The sequence below is a fragment of the Nycticebus coucang genome, chromosome 1, assembly GCF_027406575.1.
Source record: "Nycticebus coucang isolate mNycCou1 chromosome 1, mNycCou1.pri, whole genome shotgun sequence".
Lineage (NCBI taxonomy): Eukaryota > Metazoa > Chordata > Mammalia > Primates > Lorisidae > Nycticebus > Nycticebus coucang.
In genome coordinates, this window is record NC_069780.1 from 135,754,197 (window position 1) to 135,777,302 (window position 23,106).

A 23,106-nucleotide genomic window follows, 5' to 3' on the forward strand; every position below is an offset into this window, starting at 1 on the left:
TTCATGTCCCAGCTCTGCCATTTATTAGCTGAATACCCTTGGACAATTGCTTAACCTCGCTGTATTCCGCGTAAACCAGGGGTAATAACTCCATTGCAGGGTGTAGAGTGGAGGCTGGTCAGGTGCTAGTGTTGTACAAGTGCTCACAGAGCAGGAGGGCCAGCAGGACTCACTCTCACTCCCCGCCCCACCTTGCTCACTCAGAGTGTGGCAAAACCTTCCCCTGAGGACTAGGCAGAGGTGGAGAGAGCTCATCTGAGCATTCCCAAGGCATTTAAAAGTAAAACCCATCTGTTACGGGTTGAATTGTACATTCTCCTGTCTTATTAAAGCTTTAATCCTTCAGTATGTGGATATGCTTTATGGACATAGGGCCTTTAGAGAGGAGATCAAATAAAAATGAGGCAGTTTGGATGGCCCTGATCCAATCTACCTGGTGTCCTTATAAGAAGGAGAGATGAGGACACACAGAGACGTAAGGGGCACAAGTGCATGGAAGGAGGACCAGGCGAAGAGGTAAAAAGAGGGCAGCCGGTTGCAAACCAAGGAGAGAGGCCTGGAGCAGTCCTTTCCTTATAGCCCACTGAGGAGACACTGCCACACCTTGATCTTGGCCTTCCAGCCTCCCAAGATGTGAGGCAATAAATTTATGTTGGTAAAAATCACCCAGTCTGTGGTGCGTTGTCTTGGCAGCCCACGCAGATTGACACAGCATCTCAGAGCTCAAGGACTGTCAGTGCTTCCAAAGCCCATGGTGGCCCATACTTAGCGCTCACCAGGAGGAGGGCCCCCACTGGCTTCAGGGATTGAGAATGTGAGGTAAACGGTGTAAGGAATTCTTTGGTCCTCCATCGCCAACATCCCACAGCACCAACACATCAGATGTGGGGTCAGGAATTCCTAGAGGGCACTGGCACAAAGCCGTTCGTACTACCCTCCATGGGGGGCAAAAATAATTCTTATGGAAACTCAGTTAAACGTTTATATATTGGTGAGGATATGGACTATATGGAGAGAACCCTTCTCTATCCAGTTCCCCCAAAAGCATCCAATTTGCTTTTTGTTCGTGGGTTTTTTTTGTTTGTTTGTTTGTTTTGAGACAGATCTCATTCTGTTGCCCAGGCTAGAGTGATAAGGGGTCAGCTTAGCTCACAGCCACCTCAGATTCCTGGGTTCCAAGCAATCCTCCTGCCTCAGTGTCTCGAGCAGCTGAGACTATAGGCATGGGCCACCATGCTCAGGTAATTTGTCTATTTTTTTTTTTTTTATTAAATCATACCTGTGTACATTAATGAGATCATGGGGTACCATGCGCTGGTTTTATATACAATTTGACACATTTTCATCACACTGGTTAACATAGCCTTTTTGGCTTTTTCTTAGTTATTGTGTTAAAACATTTATATTCTACATTTAGTAAGTTTCACATGTACCCTTGTAAGATGCACCGTAGGTGTGATCCCACCAATCACCCTCTCTCCACCCATCCTTCCCCCTCCCTTCCCCTCTCTTTCCCTTTCATATGAAAGCTATAAATTAGTTTCATAGTAGAGCTGAGTACATTGGATACTTTTTCTTCCATTCTTGAGATACTTTGCTAAGAAAAGAATATGTTCCAGCTCCACCCATGTAAACATGAAAGAGGTAAATTCTCCATCTTTCTTTAAGGCTGCAAAATATTCCATGGTGTACATATATCACAATTTATTAAGCCATTTGTGGGTCGATGGACACTTGGGCTTCTTCCATAATTTAGAAATTATGAATTTGGCTGCAATAAACATTCTGGTACAATTATCTTTGTTATAATGTGATTTTTGGTCTTCTGGGTATATACCTAGTAGAGGAATTGTAGGATCGAATGGCAGGTCTATTTTTAGATCTCTAAGTGTTCTCTAAACATCTTTCCAAAAGGAACACATTAGTTTGCATTCCCACCAGCAGTGTAGAAATGTTCCCTTTTCTCCACATCCATCCCAAGACATTCTCCGGTCTTGGGATTTTGTGATATGGGCTAATCTTACTGGAGTTAAATGATATCTCAAAGTAGTTTTGATTAGCATTTCTCTGATGATTAAGGATGATGAGCATTTTCTTTCTTTTTTTTATTATTAAATCATAGCTGTGTACATTAATGCGATCATGGGGCACCATACACTGGTTTTATAGACCACTTGACATATTTTCATCACACTGGTTAACATAGCCTTCCTGGCATTTTCTTAGTTATTGTGTTAAGACATTTATATTCTACATTTACTAAGTTTCACATATACCCTTGTAAGATGCACCACAGGTGTAATCCCACCAATCACCCTCCCTCTGCCCATCCTTCCCCCTCCCCTCCCGCTCCCTCTTCCCCATATTCTTAGGTTATAACTGGGTTAAAGCTTTCATATGAAAGCCATAGATTAATTTCATAGTAGGACTGAGTATATTGGATACTTTTTCTTCCATTCTTGAGATACTTTACTATGAAGAATATGATCCAGCTCCATCCATGTAAACATGAAAGAGGTAAAGTCTCCATCTTTCTTTAAGGCTGCATAATATTCCATGGTATACATGTACCACAATTTGCTAGTCCATTCGTGGGTTGATGGGCACTTGGGCTTCTTCCATGACTTAGCAATTATGAATTGGGCTGCAATAAACATTCTGGTACAAATATCTTTGTTATAATGTGATTTTTGGTCTTCTGGGTATATACCTAGTAGAGGAATTGTAGGATTGAATGGCAGATCTATTTTTAGATCTCTAAGTGTTCTCCAAACATCTTTCCAAAAGGAATGTATTAATTTGCATTCCCACCAGCAGTGTAGAAGTGTTTCCTTTTCTTCACATCCACGCCAACATCTCTGGTCTTGGGATTTTGTGATATGGGCTAATCTTACTGGAGTTAGATGATATCTCAAAGTAGTTTTGATTTGCATTTCTCTGATGATTAAAGATGATGAGCATTTTTTCATATGTCTGTAGGCCGTGTGCCTGTCTTCTTCAGAGAAGTTTCTCTTCAAGTCCCTTGCCCAGCCAGGGATGGGATCACTTTTTCTTTTCTTGCTTATACGTTTGAGTTCTCTGTGGATTCTGGTTATTAAACCTTTGTCGGAGACATAACCTGCAAATATCTTCTCCCATTCTGAAGGCTGTCTGCTTGCTTTACTTACTGTGTTCTTGGCTGTGCAGAAGCTTTTTAGTTAGATCAGGTCCCAGTAGTGTATTTTTGATGCTGGTTCTATTGATGGGAGGGGAGAGGGAAGGGGTCCTCCTCATAAAATATTCACCCAGGCCAATTTCTTCAAGAGTTTTCCCTGCACTTTCTTCTAGTATTTTTATAGCTTCATGTCTTAAGTTTAAGTCTTTAATCCAGTGAGAGTCTATCTTAGTTAATGGTGAAAGGTGTGGATCCAGTTTCAGTCTTCTACAGGTTGCCAGCCCGTTCACCCAGCAACATTTGTTAAATAGGGAATCTTTTCCCCACTGAATGTTTTTAATTGGCTTGTCAAAGATCAAATAACGGAGATGAGACATCAAAGAGCTTACTTATATTTAAAAGTTTTATTTAGAAGGATATTCAGTTTTAGTTATTTTTACCCCTCAGATTGTGGGTAAAGCAGGCATTAACAAATTTGATTGTCTCTTTTCCCTCTTTAATTTTAAAAATATTTAAAATGATACAACTAAAAGTGTTTAGATAGTATATATGTTTTAAATATATATTTTCTCATTGTTTATTAAAAAAAAAAGGAAAGATCAAATAACGGTAAGTAGCTGGGTTCATCTCTTGGTTCTCTATTCTGTTCCAGACATCTACCTCTCTGTTTTTGTGCCAGTACCATACTGTTTTGATCACTATCTATTTATAGTATGGTCTGAGGTCTGGTATAATTTATCTATTTTTAGTAGAGGCAGGGTCTCACTCTTGTTCAGGCTGATCTCAAACTCCTGAGCTCAAGAAATCCTCCCTCCTCAACCTCTCAGAGTGCTAAGATTATAGGCTTGGGCCATCCAGCCTCCAATGTTTGTTTTTTAATCACTGAAGCTCCGTAAGCCCAGTGACTAGGGCTTTTCAAGGGTCTACAAAATGTTTCAGAATGACAAATTAAATTGATTCCCAAATAAGAAAATAAAATGGCCAGATCAAAATATACAATAATGTCCAAAATAAAATTATAAAATTTCTTTCAAAATGTTTTCAACATTTATATTTAAAATAGGATGCTAAAACATGTTAGTACAACTGACATCATTTTAGTGGTTTCTGTAAAAGATAGACAACTCAAAGCCTGAGCATGATATTTTAGTTGGGGCTAAATACTAGGCCCATGTGGGTTTAGTAGAGAACAGGGACATGGGGGAGGGTCTGTGCTGTGGAATGGGGGTTTGTGCTGTGGAATGGGGGTGGAGGGTGGGTGGAAGCTCCCAGTGAAAGGCAGATATGCCATACAGGGAAGGGGAATCAAGAGTCCAGCTTAAACCTAGGTTCAAATCTCAATTCTGCTCCTGTGGGTCCTGGGCAACTTTCTTAACCTCTCTGAACCTTGATTTCATCATTAGAACAAAAGGGGTTAAGAATCTACTTCATGAGATTTTCTTGAGGAGTAAAGAGGAGAAGAATAGAAGGTGGTTAGCTCTAAGCCTGAAGATTAGTAGGTGCTCAATAAATACTAGCTATTTCAATCACAGTATTTGACAGATTCACTGGGAAGGGTCTTGCTCACTAAAGCTTTTGTTGGAACTTGAGCCACATAGAACATACTGAGTGGATATTGACTGAATGTGCTCTCATTCTCACAGGAGAGAAAAAACAACAACACTGCAGTTGGCTGGGCGCCTATAGCTCAAGGGGCTAGAGCGCCAGCCACATACACTGGAGCTGGTGGGTTCGAATCCAGCCCAGGCCCACCAAACAACAATGATGACAACTACAACCAAAATAATAATAATAATAATAATAATAAATAGCAGGGCGTTGTGGCGTGTGCCTGTAGTCCCAGCTACTTGGGAGGCTGAGGCAAGAGAATCGCTTAAGCCCAAGAGTTGGAGGTTGCTGTGGGCTGTGATGCCACAGCACTCTACCCAGGGCAACAGCTTGAAACTCTGTCTTAAAAAACAAATTAAAAAAAAAAAAAAACCATCTAGGACTGTGAAGCAGGAGGGGGGCCAGGGAAAGCACATGGTTGGGCTCCCAGCACACGAGCCACAGGTCATGGCCCAGAGGTGGACCCCTCCTCAGTCCCTGGGGGCATGTGTGCCTCTCCTGTGGTTCCTATACAGGGGAGCAGGAATTCCCATTGGCGTCCTAGAAATAGGGCTGCTTTAGAAAGACCATTATAGTTTGCAGGTGACTGGGGACAGATTATATCTACTCTGCCAGGAACTGAGAGACCACAAGCAAAATCCCTGAGACCTGCAGTCCTCTCACACAGAACAGTGCCAGAATAAAAGTCCGGGAATAAAGGAACACAGGCTGTTTCTTGATCAACTTGTGGCCAGGGTCGCTTTTTTCTTTCCAGCAGGGGTTCAAAGAGTAGGGAAGAAAGACTGAGACAGTCTTCTGGTTGGCAAGTGTTCTCTTAGGGTGGGACTGTTGGGAGTAGGGAGACTTTCTGGTTGGTCTTTGGGGACATTTGGCAGACCTTGATTGGCTGCAGGGGAGCAAGCAAGCAGTTTGGGATGTTTAATGTGAGGGGAGGACATTTTTCTGTGGCTGGCGGTTTCCAGGAATAAGCAGAGGTTGATGGAGCACCTTTTCTTTTCAGGTCAAACTGTCCTCACAGTTCCTGTAGGGGTACAGGGTGAAGGAACTGTCATGGTGGCTGCTTCTCAGCAGAGATCAGAACAAAAGGGCCCTGTCCAGGGAGCCAGAAAACTGGGGTCCTCGGCTTGGCTGGTCACCAACTGGATAGTTCCATGGGCCTGTCTATTATCTGTTCATTGAAGGGATGGGGCCACCCAAGAATGTCAATTGCTGACTTTTGAGCCAAATCCAACCTGTAATTGGGCGGCGCCTGTAGCTCAGCGGGTAGGGCGCCGGCCCCATATGCCGTGGTGGGTTCAAACCCGGCCCCGGCCAAACTGCAACAAAAAAATATCGGGGTGTTGTGGCGGGCGCCTGTAATCCCAGCTACTTGGGAGGCTGAGGCAAGAGAATCACCTAAGCCTAGGAGTTGGAGGTTGCTGTGAGCTGTGTGAGGCCACGGCACTCTACCGAGGGCAATAAAGTGAGAGTCTGTCTCTACAAAAAAAAAAAAAAAAATCCAACCTGCAATTGTGTTTTCTTTGGCCTACAGATTATTATATAAGATTTTCATTTGCATGCTTTTAGGAAAGGTGTGCATTCTCCAGCCCACAGTCCTCATGTGCCATGCTACAGTCAACCTGCCCAGGCACTACGCCTAGGAAACCTCCCCTGCCCTGGTCACCATCTGGGTCTACAGCCCTCGTGTAGGTGACTTCAATGCCTTCCTGGCAGGGTCTCCCAAATGTGTCCAATTCTCAGTGGCATATTTTCTCTTTTGCTGCCTCCCACAATCACTGCACACTGCCCTCCACAAATATTTGACACGCCAGCTTCTTGAATTAATTATTTCTTTCAGAAAACTGGAGAAATGATATACTTAGCCACCTGAGAGAAAATGAACAGAGCAACAGCTATAAATACTAAGACCCACAATGAGGCCTCAAACCTGGGACCCCAGCTGACCTCACCCAGCTGGTAGGATGGGACCAGAGGGACCAAGATTGGCTCATGCTTACAGCCACAGCCTTCACACAGCAGGGCACAGGAAGCAGCCTCAGCCCAGCCATCCAGCCCCCAGGCCAAGCAGACCAAGGAGCCGTATCCTCCACCACCTCCCCCCCAAGTAGCTAGAGACAGACTTAACACCTAGAAGGGAAAATCCTTTCCTCACGCACTTGTACCCTGCAAACAGCTGCTGTGTCCCTACTTCAGGGCCTGGACACTGGTGTATAGTTGGATCCTTCCATCCTCTTCTCAAACCACGACCAAATAAACCTAGTTGAACTGACTTCAAAGCATACACTGAGCAGAGCCATCTGGGACTCATTCCTGAGCAGGCCGCTCTCTGGTTATGTAACCAGAGGGATGTAAACAGAGAGACACGGATTGGGAGAGCTGCTTGCCATTGTTTTTAAACCCCAAACCTTTATAGTATTGGGATAATTGTGGCTTTAGTAGTGTTGACTACTTTAAGCTATCAGTAAATTGAGTCATTTTGAGAGTCAGGGACCAGTATTTTGTAATTGCATTCTCTCTTCCTGCTTCCATCCCTAAGAAAAGGAGACCAAGTGCCGAAGCTCACAGGGCCTTCTTCAGAGCACCTCCGCCTGGGCACTTGGCTGTCACAGCTGGAGCACTGCAGTGGAGGCACCACCTTTTAGCATCTTCCCTGACTCATACATGCTCCCCCTTCCATAGTCTTCTTACGGAATTCCCATCGATCTCCTACCCAAGAGAATAAGAAAAATGTGAAGCTTTAGATAGGCCGAAGGAGCTAATGTGAATCTCTCCTAAATCATCCAAAGTATTTTGATTCCTGAATAAAAGGTAGTGCCAAAAAGTAGGCACTTTAAGAAAGGATACTTTCTACACATTTGGAATCTTAAATGCTTTGTTTTATGATTACAAAGGTAATGCACATCCAGTGGGAAATTTCTGAAAATCCTGGGAAGTATAAAGGAGAAAATAATGATGCCAAATCTCTACCTGGAAGGATTATTCAAACAATAAGTGATGCTAATATTCTAGCACATTTTTCTCCAGCCTTTGTTTCATCTATGTTTATATTATTAGAACTGAGTCTATGTTGCAATTGTGTTTGTATCCTGCATTTTTACTTAGGCATTTGCCCACATAATAAAAAAAATTTTATGACCCTGGATTTCAATAATGACACAATTTTTAATAAAATGGGTACACCATAATTTTTTAAAATTCCTTATTATTGGACAAAGATTATGTACTATTTTTTGCTACTATTAGTACTACCATGAAGATCGTTAGCTATAAATTTCTGCCTACTTTCCTGAATGCTTTCATAGGATCTATTCCTAAAAGTTTACCAACTCTGCATCAAAGAATATGGAAATTTTTTAATACTCTTAACACATTTCAGAAAGACCAAACCATCTTTTCACCATTAAGTGCCACTATTTTCTAAAACTTCATTATTTTGATAAATTAAAAAGTAGAATTTCATATTTGTATTAATTTACCCTTCGTCAGTTACCAGTTAAAATAGTCACTTTTTCAAATCTTCATTAGTAATTTTAATTTAGCCTATGGACTAAGGCCAAGGATGATTATGAAATTCCAGGAACAAGGACGTTCCCACCTCAATGCAGACCATCTGATGACAACCAGAGGAGGAATGAGTCTAGGGTGATCCCCACTTCTGTTTGACTAATTACCATCACCACTTAATGGCTTCAAATAACAAACATTTATTAATATTGTTACATAGTGTCGGTAGGTCATATTCAAGAGCAGTGCTTCTGTCTTGAGGGTGTCAGCAGTGCTTGGGGTCTCTTATAAGGATGCAGTCAAAACATTTGCTGGGGCTGCAGTCATCTGAAGGCTTGATTAGGGCTGGAGAAGCCACTTCCAAGATGGTTCACTCACAGGACTATTGGCAGGAGGCCTCAGTTCCTTACCACGTGGGCTTCTCCAAGGAGTATCTTCACAACATTGCTGATGGCTTCCCCAGGGTGAACAATCAGAGCAATAAATTAATCTGCATATAAGTTAATAGATTAATCTATCTGTACCTTTTACAACTTAAGCTTGAAAGCGATACACCATCACTTTTGCTATATTCTATTAGTTAAACAGACTCACCCTGTTACAACGTGGAAGGGAACTATACAAGAATGCAAAGACCAAGCGGTACAGGTCAGCAGAAGCCCTCTTGAAAGCTGGCTGCCACACTGGCTATAAGTCTTCACTACTTTCTTTTTGAGCAAATTAGGAACAGACAGCAGAAACTCTCTCTGGAATTGCTCACAATATCCTTCAATTAACCACTCATAGTTCTGTTCTCATCATGAGACTAGGATTTGCCATTTCTTTTAGTTTCCATTAACTCTATAATTAAAAGACCCCTTGCTCATAGTTACAGATAGAAATCTGGACTGGGTGACTGATGCAGTTCAGATCCTTGTGTCTGGCTGGGAATAGTGGTGGTGGCAGCAATAAATTCAAGCAGGCACTACTGTGTGGAAGCTGCTTGAGTCCAGCCATCCCATGTTCTGGTGCTTCTAGCCCTGCTGTGGCCAAGGTGGAGGGTCTGCAGGGAGAAGAATACAGCAAGACCACTGCTCAAGGGCCAACAGTTAGAACAGGTTTCAGGAGAGATGTTTTAAATGAAAGCAGATGAGTAAACACAAGAAACCTCCATTCTGGACGAGGGGCTTGGGGTTAGAAGGGGATAGGAAATGGGGTATCACAGGTAAGGAGTATGACTGACCGTACTGGGACCTCTGAATCAAAAACTCTGTGTGCCTGTAAGTGTAATTATTAATATATGTGAATAATACCAAAACATGTTGTTGGCATTCATGCAAATTTTAGATGCCAGAGAATTAACCAAATGAGCACTTTTCTTTTCTCTCCATGCCTTCTCCTTTGGCAGTTTCATCAGTCTTGTGGCCTCATCTATTTCTTTCACGTGGTTGATTCCTAAATCTGTGTTCCTAACCTTGCCATTTTTCTCTGCCACATTTCCAGCTTCCTGCATAACATCTGAAACCGGTCAACATGCCATCACTTCAAACTTAATACGTACAGAATAGAACGCTATCTCCCCTCCAAAACCTGGCCCTTCATCCTTGCTCCTTATTCTGATAAAGGTACTGCAGGTCATCTGGCCTTGACACCCAAGAAGGAGAGAGCAGAAGTATTACATAGGTGAAGGATATGGCATCATGACTCATTTTTAGAATTCAGGTATGAGTAGAAATGGCACAAGGGTACATGTGAAACTTGGTAAATGTGGAATGTAAGTGTCTTGGCACAGTAACTGAAAGAATGCCAGGAAGGCTATGTTAACCAGTGTGATGAAAGTGTGTCAAACGGTCTGTGAAGCTAGTGAATGATGCCCCATGATCATATCAATGTACACAGCTATGATTTAATAAAAAAAAAAAAAGAAAGAAATGGGAACTAGCAACAGGCAAACTGAATAAATGCATCCCTTCAACAGATATTTGTTATGCACTCACTTATTCTAGAAAGCACAGTTTTAGGCATGGGGGTTCATTTGGAAATAAATAAGATAATTTCTGGCCTCATGGAGCTTCATCCCAGAGGCACCGGACCTGTAGATTTGGCCCAGAAGTAGCAAGGTATACCCTCCTACTGCAGCATTGGCTAAAATGAGGAGGTACAGATCCTTAAGCGTGTGCTGCTATTAACACTGCATTCTCAAGTATCAGGCAAGAAATAGCAACAAAGAGAATGGCAAGAAGGGATAAGACCCCAAAGGAGATGACTAAGAAAGCGTGGGCTCTGCTGCATAATGGCTCCTGAAAGATGTCTGTGTCCTAATCTCCAGAACCCAGGAGTATATTACTTTACATGGCGAAAGGGATTTTGTGGACATAATTAAGGACTGGAGATGATGAGTTCGGCCCAGTGTAATTACAAGCATCCTTGCTTAATTTCTTTTTCTTTTTCTTTTTTTTATTAAATCATAGCTGTGTACATTAATGCAATTGTGGGGTACAGTGTTCTGGTTTTATATACAATTTGAAATATTTTCATCAAACTGGTTAACATAGCCTTCACAGCATTTTCTTAGTTATTGTGTTAAGACATTTATATTCTACGGTTAGTACATTTCACATGTACCCTTGTAAGATGCACCATAGGTGTGGTCCCACCAATTGCCCTCCTTCCACCCATACTCCCCTCTCCCCTCGTGATCCCCCCTTGTAAGAGGAAGACAAGGTCAAAGTCAGCTAGAAGAGATGGGATGATGAGCACAAAGGTTGTCCAATACTCTTTGAAGCTGGAGGGGCCCTGAGCCAAGGCATGCAGGTAGCTTCTAGAAGATGGACCATATAGGGAAACAGATTTTTCTTTGGAGCCTTCAGAATATGGGCCTGCCAATACCTTTGGTTTTAGACTCCATTCAGATTTCCAAACCTGTAAGATAACTTTGCATTGCTTTAACTCACTGAACTTGTGGTAGTATGTTACAGCAGCAATAGTTATAATACAACAAGCAGGTTGGCTTGCCACAACTCCAAAAAGACCAAAAGTAAACAGTGAGACTCAATTCAGGGTATCACTCACAATACAGTAAATTGCAGGAGCATCAGCAATAGAGCTGATTCCCTGTCCCCAAGTCCCACAGGAGATGGGATAGGCACAGATGGTAACTATGCAGATAGCAGATTGTGCCACAGCTTAGGAACCTAGGGCCAAGAGCTCAACACTTTCCACACCTCACACCTTAAGCAAGCTGATCCCCCCGGGCATGTGTGTCCAGCACAGTAGTCCCGCCATGGCCACCTTGACCTGCTTAACTGTCCACGTGACTAACTGCAGAAACAGCTCAGGGTGAGGAGACCGCAAGGCCTTGCCATTTGGCACACTCCACAGGGACATGCAGGGACACTCTGAGCCCTTGCTGGACCACCATCTTCCCACTGGCAGCCCTCCCAACCTCAGCTACCCAGACGAGGCCCGAGAAATTTCCTTGATTCACCCAAAAGAGGTTCATTTTCAGGACCCAGCAAATGCTTCTTTGTCCTTCACCCAGTTCCTTTCAGCTGCCAGGGCTCAAAAAGTTCTTGACCAAGATTGAAAACTGGGTAGAGATGTTCCCACTTGGGACCATACAAATGCCCACTCAGGCCACTGTGGGCCAACCCAGGTCAGCGGGCAGTTATAAATGCTCCCATGTCAAGGCCAGCAAGTTACCAGGGTGAGCTCAATAGGGTCTCTGTGCAGTGTAGCCAGTGTTTAACTCTGGGTGCCCACGGGAGACTGGGAGGGCAGATTAACCAGCAGCCTCAGGGAAGGGGCAGAGGCTCGACCTCTATGTCAGAACCAATAAGGTGCTTGAGGAGGGAGACAGCATTAAGAACTGGCCTCCCAGCTACTTCCTTAGTACAAGGTTTGCATTACCTCCTAAGAGGGAGCTACTGGGGCCTGGGTGGTGATGAACATAATGTGGACTCCAGGGTTTGGGGAGCTAAAATTCTAGACAATAAAGGACTTCAGTGTGTGAGCCCTTGGCATGGAAAAAAAAAATGTGAAACAAGAAAATCCAGAGGCATTTATTCTTTTTTTCTAAGATGTTACATTTGAAAGTGACCTCCCATTCCAGAATATTACCTAAGGTAGGACAGCAGTTTCTTTGCAATATATGAAAACAAACTCATTTCCTGCTGAGGAATGATTTTTCCTGTCATTGGTGGTATGATTTCGGGATAACTTGGTGGTACAAGGGTGAAGTTATAAATCGTCTCACTAGACATTGAAGAGCCACAGCGAGGCTGTAAGGCACCTCAGGGATACTCAAAGCAATAGGAGAAACACAAATCCTGTTCTAAATTCAAAGATAAAAACATCCTGTGCTGTCAAAGTGTTACCTAAAGAGCTATTAGGTAACATTCCTTGAAGTATATCTTAGAATTCAGTGTACACTGCCTTACCTCCAAGGAAGGTTTGAGATGCCTCAGCCAGTAACTAAAATGTGTGTTCCCCAAAGGCTCAAGAGGCAGGAGTTGAGATTCATAGTGAGACACTGAGTAGAGTTGCAGGGAGTCAGCCAGGAAGATGGGAACATCCCAGTACCCAGAACAGTGCCAAGTATATGGTAAAGACTCAGCAACTGTTAGTTGAATGGATTAATAAATGAAAGAGATACTTCTTTGAAGGCTGGGGCGGACCCTGTTTTATCACACAAACTTAAGAAATCTCATTGAGAAAAAAAGCAAATTAAAAGATAATGTGTATAATATGCTGGAAGGGTTTTAAAATATTTAAAATACCTATGCATTTAGAAGAGCATAGACAACTACGAAAAGGTCACACCTTTCACTGTTAACCACCATTACCTCTGAGGGCTGGCAGACTTTAGGTAAAAGCACTACCACATTTTACACAGTTTATGCATTTGTTTAACCCAGGAAATCAAGTTTGCATAACTTTTTTTAACCTGGTAAAGCAAGTTTGCATTACTTTTTTAGTTGAAGAAATAAAGATTTTTTTTTTTCAGACCGCATTTAAAACATACAAAGCTCTCCAACCTGGGATCTGATGGGACAGAATGTTAACTTTTTATCAAAAGAGAAACTGAAGTTTAGGATAGTTCGTCATCTCTGAAAGTCATGAAATTTTCCTGATTTTTGATCAAATGATCTCTGTCTCCCAATTTATTTTTTTTAATGCTATTTTAAAAGTTAGTAGAATGTTAAGAACTCCATTTGGTTTAATATTTATTTACTCAACAAATATTTATCGAGAGCTGTGTTTACCTTACGGGCTTTGGAGTAAAACAGGGATTGTAGCACAATGGGTGATCTGGTGAAGAGAAGTCAGGGTTCTATGGGGATTTTTTTAAAGTCAGTTTCTGTCAGAACTGAAATCTCAGACTGTGACATTTCTTTGCTAAGGACGACTGGTTCAGCCCATTGTTTGTCTCAGTACTTTATTTCTATTTTATTTTATCTCCTGGCTAGAATGCCCATGTAACAGGATGTGGTCATGTGATATTTTTCCTGTAAATTTATCATAACTGCAATTGGAAATATATAGCAATCCATACACTTAAAGAAAATAAACCTTCTAATGAGGACTCAACTAACCACCTTAGAGAATTGCTCTTTTTGGTTATATTTTAAGGCCGTAAAAATATTTGTTTAGTGATTTATTCCTCTCGTAGACAGATGTAGAGATTGGTCTATTTTTCACGTTACAGTGGAGTTTTCTTTTTAAATAGTCTCCTTGGCCTTGTGGTGAAATGTGCAATATGATACTTCCTCACAGCGACACGCGCAAAAGCGCAATTCATCAAACGGTATTTTCAAGCATACTTCTCATTATTCTTTCAAGTGTATAAACATAGAGAAGCCCTTTACTCTTTCCACAATAGAAAAAGAATCCGAGATGTGGTTCAATTTCTGACATGCATATTCTTGAATTTTAAGAACAGGGCCACCATCTTTCTCATAAAGTTCTCTCTTGTTCTCTCTTCTTCCCCTCCCTCCTCCACACCAAATACATAACTGATTTAGTCCAACGCTAAATCAAGGCAAATGAGACGTGACCTATTAAAAAGGAAATGAATAATTCCAGAGAGGGGGAAATTGCATTCCTGGTTAGAAGCATAAGTGTCATGGCCTGAATGTGTAGGTTTATTCTACCACTTTGCCAGATGATTTTGCATTTTGGGTGGCACGTCTTTCATCACCAAAATTGCCTCATGAAGTCAGCAAAATAAGTCAAATCATGTTTTGGTACTATCTATTTCATAATTTTTTCAAGGTTCTTTTAATGGATTCTTTTTTAATGGGTGTATATACGGCAGACTTCTTGGAACAGTTCTTATTAAATTCCCTAGAACTCCATCTAAATCAGGACTTAAATGGTCTGTGCAAACAGGCACATGGGTCAATGTCTAATGGTTAAAACTAGTAGTAGAATCCTTCATGTCTTCCATGTCCCAGTGGAGTCAGCCTTGTCCCTTCGGTGGATGGTGGAGGAGGAGGCAGGATTGGGAACTAGCATGTTAAGGGCCAGGCATTTGTAGAATTACTCAACTGCCAGAGACCACGTCTGAAAATAGACTCTGCAAATTGGAAGTGTCAGGTAAGCATTTCGTGTTAATAATTATCATCATTATAATCAAGATGAAGACAGCAGATCTGTATTTCTTGCTCACAGAAAGATCTTTGCCTTAGAAATACTCTTGCTAATTACTAAGCTCTATATTATAGGCCTGAGCTAGATTTGGATTTGCACTCTCTCTTTTTGAGTGTGTGAGATTAAAAATAACCACACGAGAGCTTTTTAGCCAATTCATAACAGCAACAAACTGGATACAACTCAAATGTTCAGCTATAGGAGAGCAGATGAGCAAACTACGGTACATCCATAGAATGAAACATGACTCAGCAATAGAAAAGAACAACCGATATAGCAACAGGAACAAATCTCAAAAACATTATGCTGTTTAAACAAAAAGCCCAACAGCCAGAAACAAATGCATTTATACTACATGATTCCATTTATATGAGATTCTAGAAAAGGCAGAGGGCAGATGAGAAGTTGCCTAGAGCCGGGGTGGGAGGACCTCCAGCAAAGAGGCCCAGGGGAATTTCTGGGAATGTTTAGCACACCGTGGTTGTGGCAGAGGTCATGAGGGTACATACATTTCTCAAAACTCATCTAACCGTACACTTAGCATGGGTATATTTTGTTGTATGTAAACTTTTTCTTAATAAGGTTGAGTTTAAACAAGAGCTAAATAAAATGGCATCAACCACATCAAGAATAAAAAAAAAAACTTGACACTGGAGTATTTATGTGGATCATTGAAAGTGTTAGGTTGGACTAACTAAACCGTTGGCCATTACTCCTAAAGAGTAGAATTTGGGGAGGAGAAGAATGTATTTTGTTTTGTTTTGTTTACTTTATGTCCTTCTTATAAGTAGGTATTACCTTTGTGCTAATAAGAAGAGGAAAGAAGAAAAAGAGAAAATCCCCAATAAGGTAATGGGACACTGAGAGAAGTCGGCTCTTATTCTTAACGTGCTCGCTCGTATAGTATGGGGTTAGCTGTGTGTGGTTATTGTGTGGTTAGATTAACATCATGCTGTGGACTTGCAAGGGAGTAAGTTTTCATAAGACTTCCCCGGGTGCCGCTGTGGGCTGATAATCTGTGTTTGGGTGTGTTTGGTGGGGCACAGCCTCCCCAAGCAGACATAAGGGGTGAAGGTCACTTAGCCATGGGGATGGCTACAGGAAGATACTGTCAGCTTGCAAACCCTCTCAGGGGATAAAAATCCTAGGGGAAGAGCTTTGGGGTTTCTACAGAATCTCACTGATTTTACAGAGATTTTGATTCCCACCTTCTCCCTCCTGACATTTTCAGCATTTCTTCTTAAAAAATTGTCCCATCTCAGCTAGGTTAAGGGTTTCCTTGGTTTGGTCATTGAGTTTCAGAGAAAAGGAGATAGGGATGTCTTTTGTGGCCATACTTTGGGGTGGTGGTGGCTGAAGGCGTAAAATAAGGAGCAAAGAGCAAGGACTTCTTAAAAAGACACCCCCCCCAAAATAAAGCAGTTCTTTTTCTAAGATTTTCTGAGAAACCTAGGGCTGGGAGGCAGATGGAGTGGGTGTTATAATTATAAATACCCAATGAAAAACAATAACTTAAAGATTAACTTGAAGTGCAACATGCCTTTCCAGATGGCAAGAAGCAGGTTTGGTTGGCCTCTGTTTGACAGAGTGATTTAGAGAAGCCTTTGCCCCGTCGCTTGTGGCCCTGCGAGGGCCTGTGACTGACTGACCTGTCTGTGTATGCTCTGCTTCGGAAACAGAAACTTCCCCGGTGGCATGGGAAAGAAAACACCAATCTAATCCTGAAAGGGGAACTTTAAACCAAAGCCCAACCAAGAAAGAGAGTGGGAGAGAGACTGCCAGCTAAAGCAGGCCAGAAATAAAAGTCCCATTGTCCTTGTTGGCTGGACGGCTCCTAGCCACACACTCCCACCCTCCACAGCTTGCACTACACACGGACCCAAGAGAGCACATTCCAGCGGCAGGCAGCCTTCATCCCACACTCTGCAGCCAGAGGACTCACGCTGGAGGCATGAGAAGGGCAGATATGGGGAGTTTAAGACATGGAAAATCATTAAACATAAATGGAACTAACAATAACTCTGCCAGAAAACAAGGAAGCTGTGTCTGGGAATGTTGGGTCCACGGGCAAACAGCAAAGACAGTGGAGGGAAAAGGGAAGGGAAGAAGGGGCACTGTCCTAGCTCATCTGGCACTGAGGACAGAGAGCCTGCCTCCAGGGGAGAGACCGGAACCTAGGAGACTTGGGTGGCCTGCAAGCCCAACTTCCTTCCAGGGCCCCACAAGCCACTGAAAGGATCTCTGCTAGCCAGAACTAGCCAGGGCAAGGGAGCAGCTCACTCCGGGGCAGAGGCTATGTTTCGGACACTTATTTGCTTAGCAAAGATCCCTTGGAAGGATAAAAAGCAAGATAAAGTTTTTAAAGCAAAGTGGATAGATCCTTGAGAGCGAATTAGAAAGAAGCCGTAAGAAGTCAAGAGCCAAGGATTTTAGTCAGTTTCAGTTTTTATACCAGTTATAGTGAAGGGGCTGGGCCCAGCCTCTGCCATTCCTCCGAGATCTGGCGATGTGAGGTTCTCTGAGCATGAGCCTCCTGGGTCCAAAGAAGGGGGTTTCTTTATCTGCCCCTTCTCTCCCATTCTCCTATCCTCACAACTGCTTTCTACCCCCTTTCCCCGAAAATAAGACATCCTCCAAAAATAAGACCTACTTACAGGAAAGATAAGACGTCCCCTGAAAATAAGACCTACTGCATCTTTGGGAGCACACCTTAAAATAAGACACTGTCTTATTTTCGGGGAAACAGAGTAGAGATCTTTGCAGTTTCTGGAGATCACTCCATTCTGTGGCTAAAACCCATTCACACCCAAAGTCTCAACTTCTCGAACTAGACAAAGATAGAGGCTTGGAGCTTGGTAAGCTTGAATGTTCTGAATGTTGGGGAGTGGAGAGGCTGTCAGCATGGTGACAGGAGCCCAAGAAGAGAGTCTGGGCATGTCAAAGACAGGCTTAGGAGTCTTTGCAGCTTCTCACCTGGATCTTCCCTCCTCACCTTCAACCAGAAGAGGAACAATGGAAGTGGTTCCCAAAACTTAAGAACATTCTAAAATCTGGTCCTCCATTACAGATGGGCTGCATTCCCAGAGGACTGGTTAATCTAGGTGTGATTATGTTTGTGTTAGCAGTTAGTACGGGCTAGCATTCAAATCTGGGTTTTGACCTCAGCTTTGACTTTTACTAGCTCTGTAGCCTTCGTGGAATCAAGGCATCTCTCTGGGCCTTAGCTTCCTCATAAAATGAGGGCCTGGCTGAGATGATCTCTGACAGCCTTCGAGGATGTTCTCTGATGCTACGTGCACAGCCGTCCCTGGTGCACCCTGCCTGGCACCTTCTGTGCTTCCCTCTTCATCATCCTGTACAGGCAGGCTTGGTGAGAACTGGCAGTGAGCTGAGGCCTATGGTGGGGCCACCTAGAAGCACAGCAGCACTGGGGGAGCTAAAACTCGTGACCTTCAGCAGTCCTTTGCCCTACTGCAGAGCCCTTTCTCAGCATTAGGCAGAGCTGGCTTTATGCATGTACCATCTTGGAAAGCCTTGCATTCACCATCTTGAAATTTTAAATAACTTTTTAAGGAGTCCTGGCATTTCTATTTTGTGCTGGGCCCTGCAAATTACATAGCTGGTCCCACCTAGCAGGGGGCTTCACCAGTGGGCAGCTACCTGGATTAGGAACGAGTGGGGGCAGATCTGGAAAGGACATCATTCCAGCTACACAGACTGAGGCATGTATACCGTGACTAAATACATGAATGTCAAAGTATGTAACATATCCCTGTAACTTTTAAGCAGAGAACTTTTTAAAACAAAAAGCACAAACAAATGCATATATCTAATGTGGGTAGACACACAGATGTATATATGTATAGGCACACACACATACAAATACACACAGAAAACTTTAAAATGCCCAGAAAGACTGGAGCAATTTCAGATCAACAGTGCACCCAATGTCAGTTTACATGGTTTGAATTGAGTAAATTTTTTAATCAATGTATTTTAATCCATGTAATCTGGTAAGACATTTGGATTTTGAAAGCTTTACACAGGTGACTTTTAACAGAATATGGTGGAGGAATAAGGGCATCTACCTGCAGGAGTTTATGTCTTATTCATGTTCAGATCAGAGGGACTCTTCACATTTATTATTCTTTGTCTTTCAACAGCCATGCCTGCTATATCTCAGGTATAGATATTCACCGACACTTGAGAATAAGAATTTAGTTGTATTCACTTTTGTATCTTTCATGGAGAGGCCAGTGTGCCCAGGATAGAATTTGTTAAATAAATATTTGTTTAATGAGTGAATAGCCATCTCCAAGTAGCCAGGGAATGTTGATGGTTTCTTACAAACCATCAACATTCAGTTAAGGAGGATGAATGTATAGTTAGCTATGCCATAATATCATGGATTCATAGAACATTAGACAGTAAAGACCCTTGGCTGTGATCTAGTCCAATCCTCTCATTTTATAGATGAGAAAACTGAGGCTCAAAGAGTCTAAATAAGTTACAGGGGGCCACAGAGCTGATCTGTACTAGAACCTAGCTCTCCTGACAGCTAGAACCTGGCGCTAGCCAGAGTGAATATTTTCACTAAACCACCCTGTCTTAAGAATCAGGAAGCTTAAATAAAGAATGGAAGGTGTTTACTCAGTACATATATAGTCTCTCTAACCCTTCATTATGGAGAGAGAAGAACTCAACTGTTTTAATTACTACCTCCAAAGTACTTCATGGCCCACTATGGTTACATTTTTGGCAAGACCTAGTGAGTGACAATTTGAGATCTAAGGCAAAAAAGGAAAGAAGTTCTAATAAAAGCTTTTTATTTGCAGATTGGAATTAAGTGCTCCGTGCCCAGGCTGTTGGCTTTCTACTGACTGCAGGGTTGACACGTTAATGCTTCAGTGAGAAGAAAATTGGACAGTGAAATCAGTCTCCAATCACTCAGTCCTGCCAAGCAACATCCCCCTCAAACCTAAGCCAAATGTAAGATTTTGCTTGCTCAGAACAACTTCAAAACTACCTCGGCTCCCTTCACACTATAGGTTTTGAAAGAAGCTGTAATATGGTGATTTGGTGCCACCAGAGCATGTGCACCTCTGTGTGATTCTTTAAAGCTGAATTTCTCAAGAGCATCTTCTGGGTCCCAGGTAGCCAATCAGATGCACCCCTTAAACCCCACCTAGCTGGGCAGAACCAGCAACAGGTCACTGCTGCTTTCAGGGAGGGTGGAGAAGAGACCAGACAGCATTAAGACTCAGCCAGGAAATTAGTGAGGTGCAAATTGCCTGGTGGTGGCTGCAGGGCAAGAAGAAAATTGCAGGCCATTGCCTGAAGACAGAGAAATAGCAGAGTGGTGTTTTGGGGCCTGGAGACAGTGAGCCATGGGGCATGTTGGCCATTCCCTTAAAAAAAAAAAAAAAGACAGTCACAACTTTTTATTGCAGTGTAACATACAAACAGAAAAGTGCACAAATCATAAACACTCAAGGAACTTTTAAACCTTACTATGCCCTGTAACCTGCACCCAGATCAAGAAAGAGAGCAGTCCCTTGGGTCCCTTTTTAGTCACCTCCAGCCCAGGCGGACCAGCTATTCTGATTTGTCCTTGTCTTTTAAACATAAGGTAAGGAGCCACCGAGAAGAGGAGGCAGAATACAGGAGTTTGTGTAAGTTCTTCCCACAGCTCAGTTGCTGAAGGCCAAGCCTGGCAGCCTGCTGGGTCCTACCTAGCCCAGCAGCTCCTCCAGTGCAAGCGTATCTTCCCAGAGTCAGATAGGGAGAAGAAGATGGGACAGCCCTTTGAGGAGAGGAGCCGGGGACAGTGCTTCAGACCAGTCCTCACCCCATCTGTCTCCCTGCCCATCTGATCTCTGCCCTAACCAAGGCTGGCAGAGGTAAGACAGTAAAATCTCCTTGCAATGTGGAGGTGTTTGGTCATATTTTAGTGTTGGGCTGTTCACAGAGGGTTCTGTTTCTTTTTTGGTGTTTTTGTGGGTTTTCTCTCATTGTAGCCTCTCTGAGTTTCCTTATAGTGGTCAACCATTCTGGGGGGGGAGTATGGGTTGTTTTGCTCCATGGGTTTCCTGTTAAGCAACAAAGTCAGGCCTCGAAAGCTTGGCAGCTTCGACACTGATTTTTGTGGCCCAGAGTCATGGCTGGTTTTGCTTAGTTTGCCACCTGGCTGCAGTGACCCACTGTACTCCAAGTCAGAGACTATTTCTGAGAGTAATCAAGCATGTTTTAAACAGGTTTTGTATCCTGCCTCAGAGTTTGGGTCTGGCTTCCCTTTGGCTAATAGTGCTTGTATATTTGTCTGTACCCGTCGGGGAGAATCCCAGTTTGATTTGGGCACCAAAAATCACAGCCAAATTCTTGTGTCTGTGTGGTGGTGAAGAGATGCTTACACTCCCTGGGGAGAAGATGTGTCCCAATCATAGCTGCATCCTTGGCTTCTAAGAGGAATCTCGTTGTCCCTCTTGGTGCACCTCCATGGCCCCACCATGTCTCCTTGCTAGGGCCACCCAATGCTTCTTAGATATCAAGTGCAATGAAGACTTTTCAGTTCAAATCTTAAATCAGCCTCCTTGTGGCACTGGCACTGTCGACCTCTCTGATCACCATCACATTCTCTTCTCTCTTAGCTGTTGGGAGGCCAGCCCAGGTTTTTCTTCTGCAACTGGAGTTCCTCCAGTTCAGTCTCTTCCAAAGTCTCTTCTACTTCCACTTGCCTTGCTGCTGCTGGGTTTTCCTAAGGTTCTGTTCTCAGCCCTCTCCAACCACACTCCTCCCCTGAGCAAAACTAGCTTCACCCTTAGAGCTGGATCTACAGCCAGACTTGTCTCCTTAAAGCTCCAGGCTGACCACTGGCTTCTCTATGGCCTTTCTAGAAGCATTTAAAGCAATTGCTCTCAATCCTGGATGCACATTAGAATCATGGGTAGCTTTCTCTTTTTAAATTCATGTGGGATTTACCACTTCATCTATTGATTTGATTGATCTAGATAGGACCTGGGTATGATTCTTTTGAAATTTCCCAGGGTAATTCTAATCAACAATCAGAAATTAGGACACTGAGGCAATAAGGCACATATGTGTATATGTAGCGAGCTGAGGTGCTTTGGGCAGGAATCCCTTTATGTGCCCACACTGGGCCCCCCTCCAGGATAATAAATCACAGTTCGGGCCCTTACAGCTTCAAAATTCTTTACAGTCATTACTAGTGAGTCTGTGGCCCATTAGGAATCAGAATTGATAGTGGGGAAAAAACAAGGCTGTAAGAAAAGTCTGAACCAGAAGACTAATTTTCCACCATTCTACCCCTTTCCCCAAAATACAACCTCCTCCTGACCTTGCTTAAATTCTGGAGCTGGGCATTTTTAAGGCCTTAAGCTATTTCCCTAGTCTGTCCAGTGCTTCCTACTTCTCTGAATGCCCTGAGATTCTGCAACCACAGGATGGCCTATCAGACCTGAATAGACCTCCTGAGAGGAGATATGGTGGCCAGGAGTAGTTCTAGAAACTATTGGGGGGAAGGTTCAGAACTACTCAGAGTTTCAGTTTTCCTAATTATCAAAATGGGAATAGCAAATCCTACTTTTAGAGAAGACATGAAAAGCAACTGAGATTTTGAAGATGCTAAAATATTGTCATTTGTATTTACATTTTGAATCCAGAATTGTGTTTATTCGCACCAGGGGCCTGAATTAACCATAAGATATGTGAGCAGGAAGAAACCTTAGAAATAATCCTCTCCAACCACTTTATTTTACAGGAGAGGAAATAGGCCCACAGGTTAAATGATTTGCCCAAGGTGATACTCACAGCCAGTTTCTCAGCTGGGCAGACTTCTGGTTTCCTGACCCCTAATCCAGTGCTCATTTCACTGTTCCAGGCTGCCCTGAGGGATGATACTGCACCCATGTGACTAGGCTTGACCCATCGCATGTCACCCTTTCAAATAATAGAGCCAGGGCACTCTGGGGGCACAGTGTCATCTGGGGAACTAACTTTCTCCTATCTTTTTTTTTTTTTTTTGCAGTTTTTGGCCAGGGCTGGGTTTGAACCCTCCACCTCTGGCATATGGGGCCGGCGCCCTACCCCTTTGAGCCGGTGCTGCCTGGAACTACCTTTCTCAGAGCAAACCAAAGCCCATCTTTTCTCTTCTTCCCAGCCTGCCTCCCTGTCTACTCAGGCCCCTGAATGCA

At 43.1% G+C, this 23,106-nt stretch overlaps 1 long non-coding RNA gene across 1 annotated transcript in view; it reads left to right on the forward strand.

Moving 5' to 3' along the window:
• Positions 1–19,789, forward strand: part of LOC128584056 (uncharacterized) — a 70,058-nt gene extending 50,269 nt beyond the window's left edge. The window contains exons 2-3 of the long non-coding RNA XR_008379623.1: positions 15,688–15,745; positions 19,732–19,789. This is a non-coding gene — a long non-coding RNA (uncharacterized LOC128584056). The remainder of the gene's footprint in view (positions 1–15,687; positions 15,746–19,731) is intronic.
• The last annotated feature ends 3,317 nt before the right edge of the window (positions 19,790–23,106 follow it).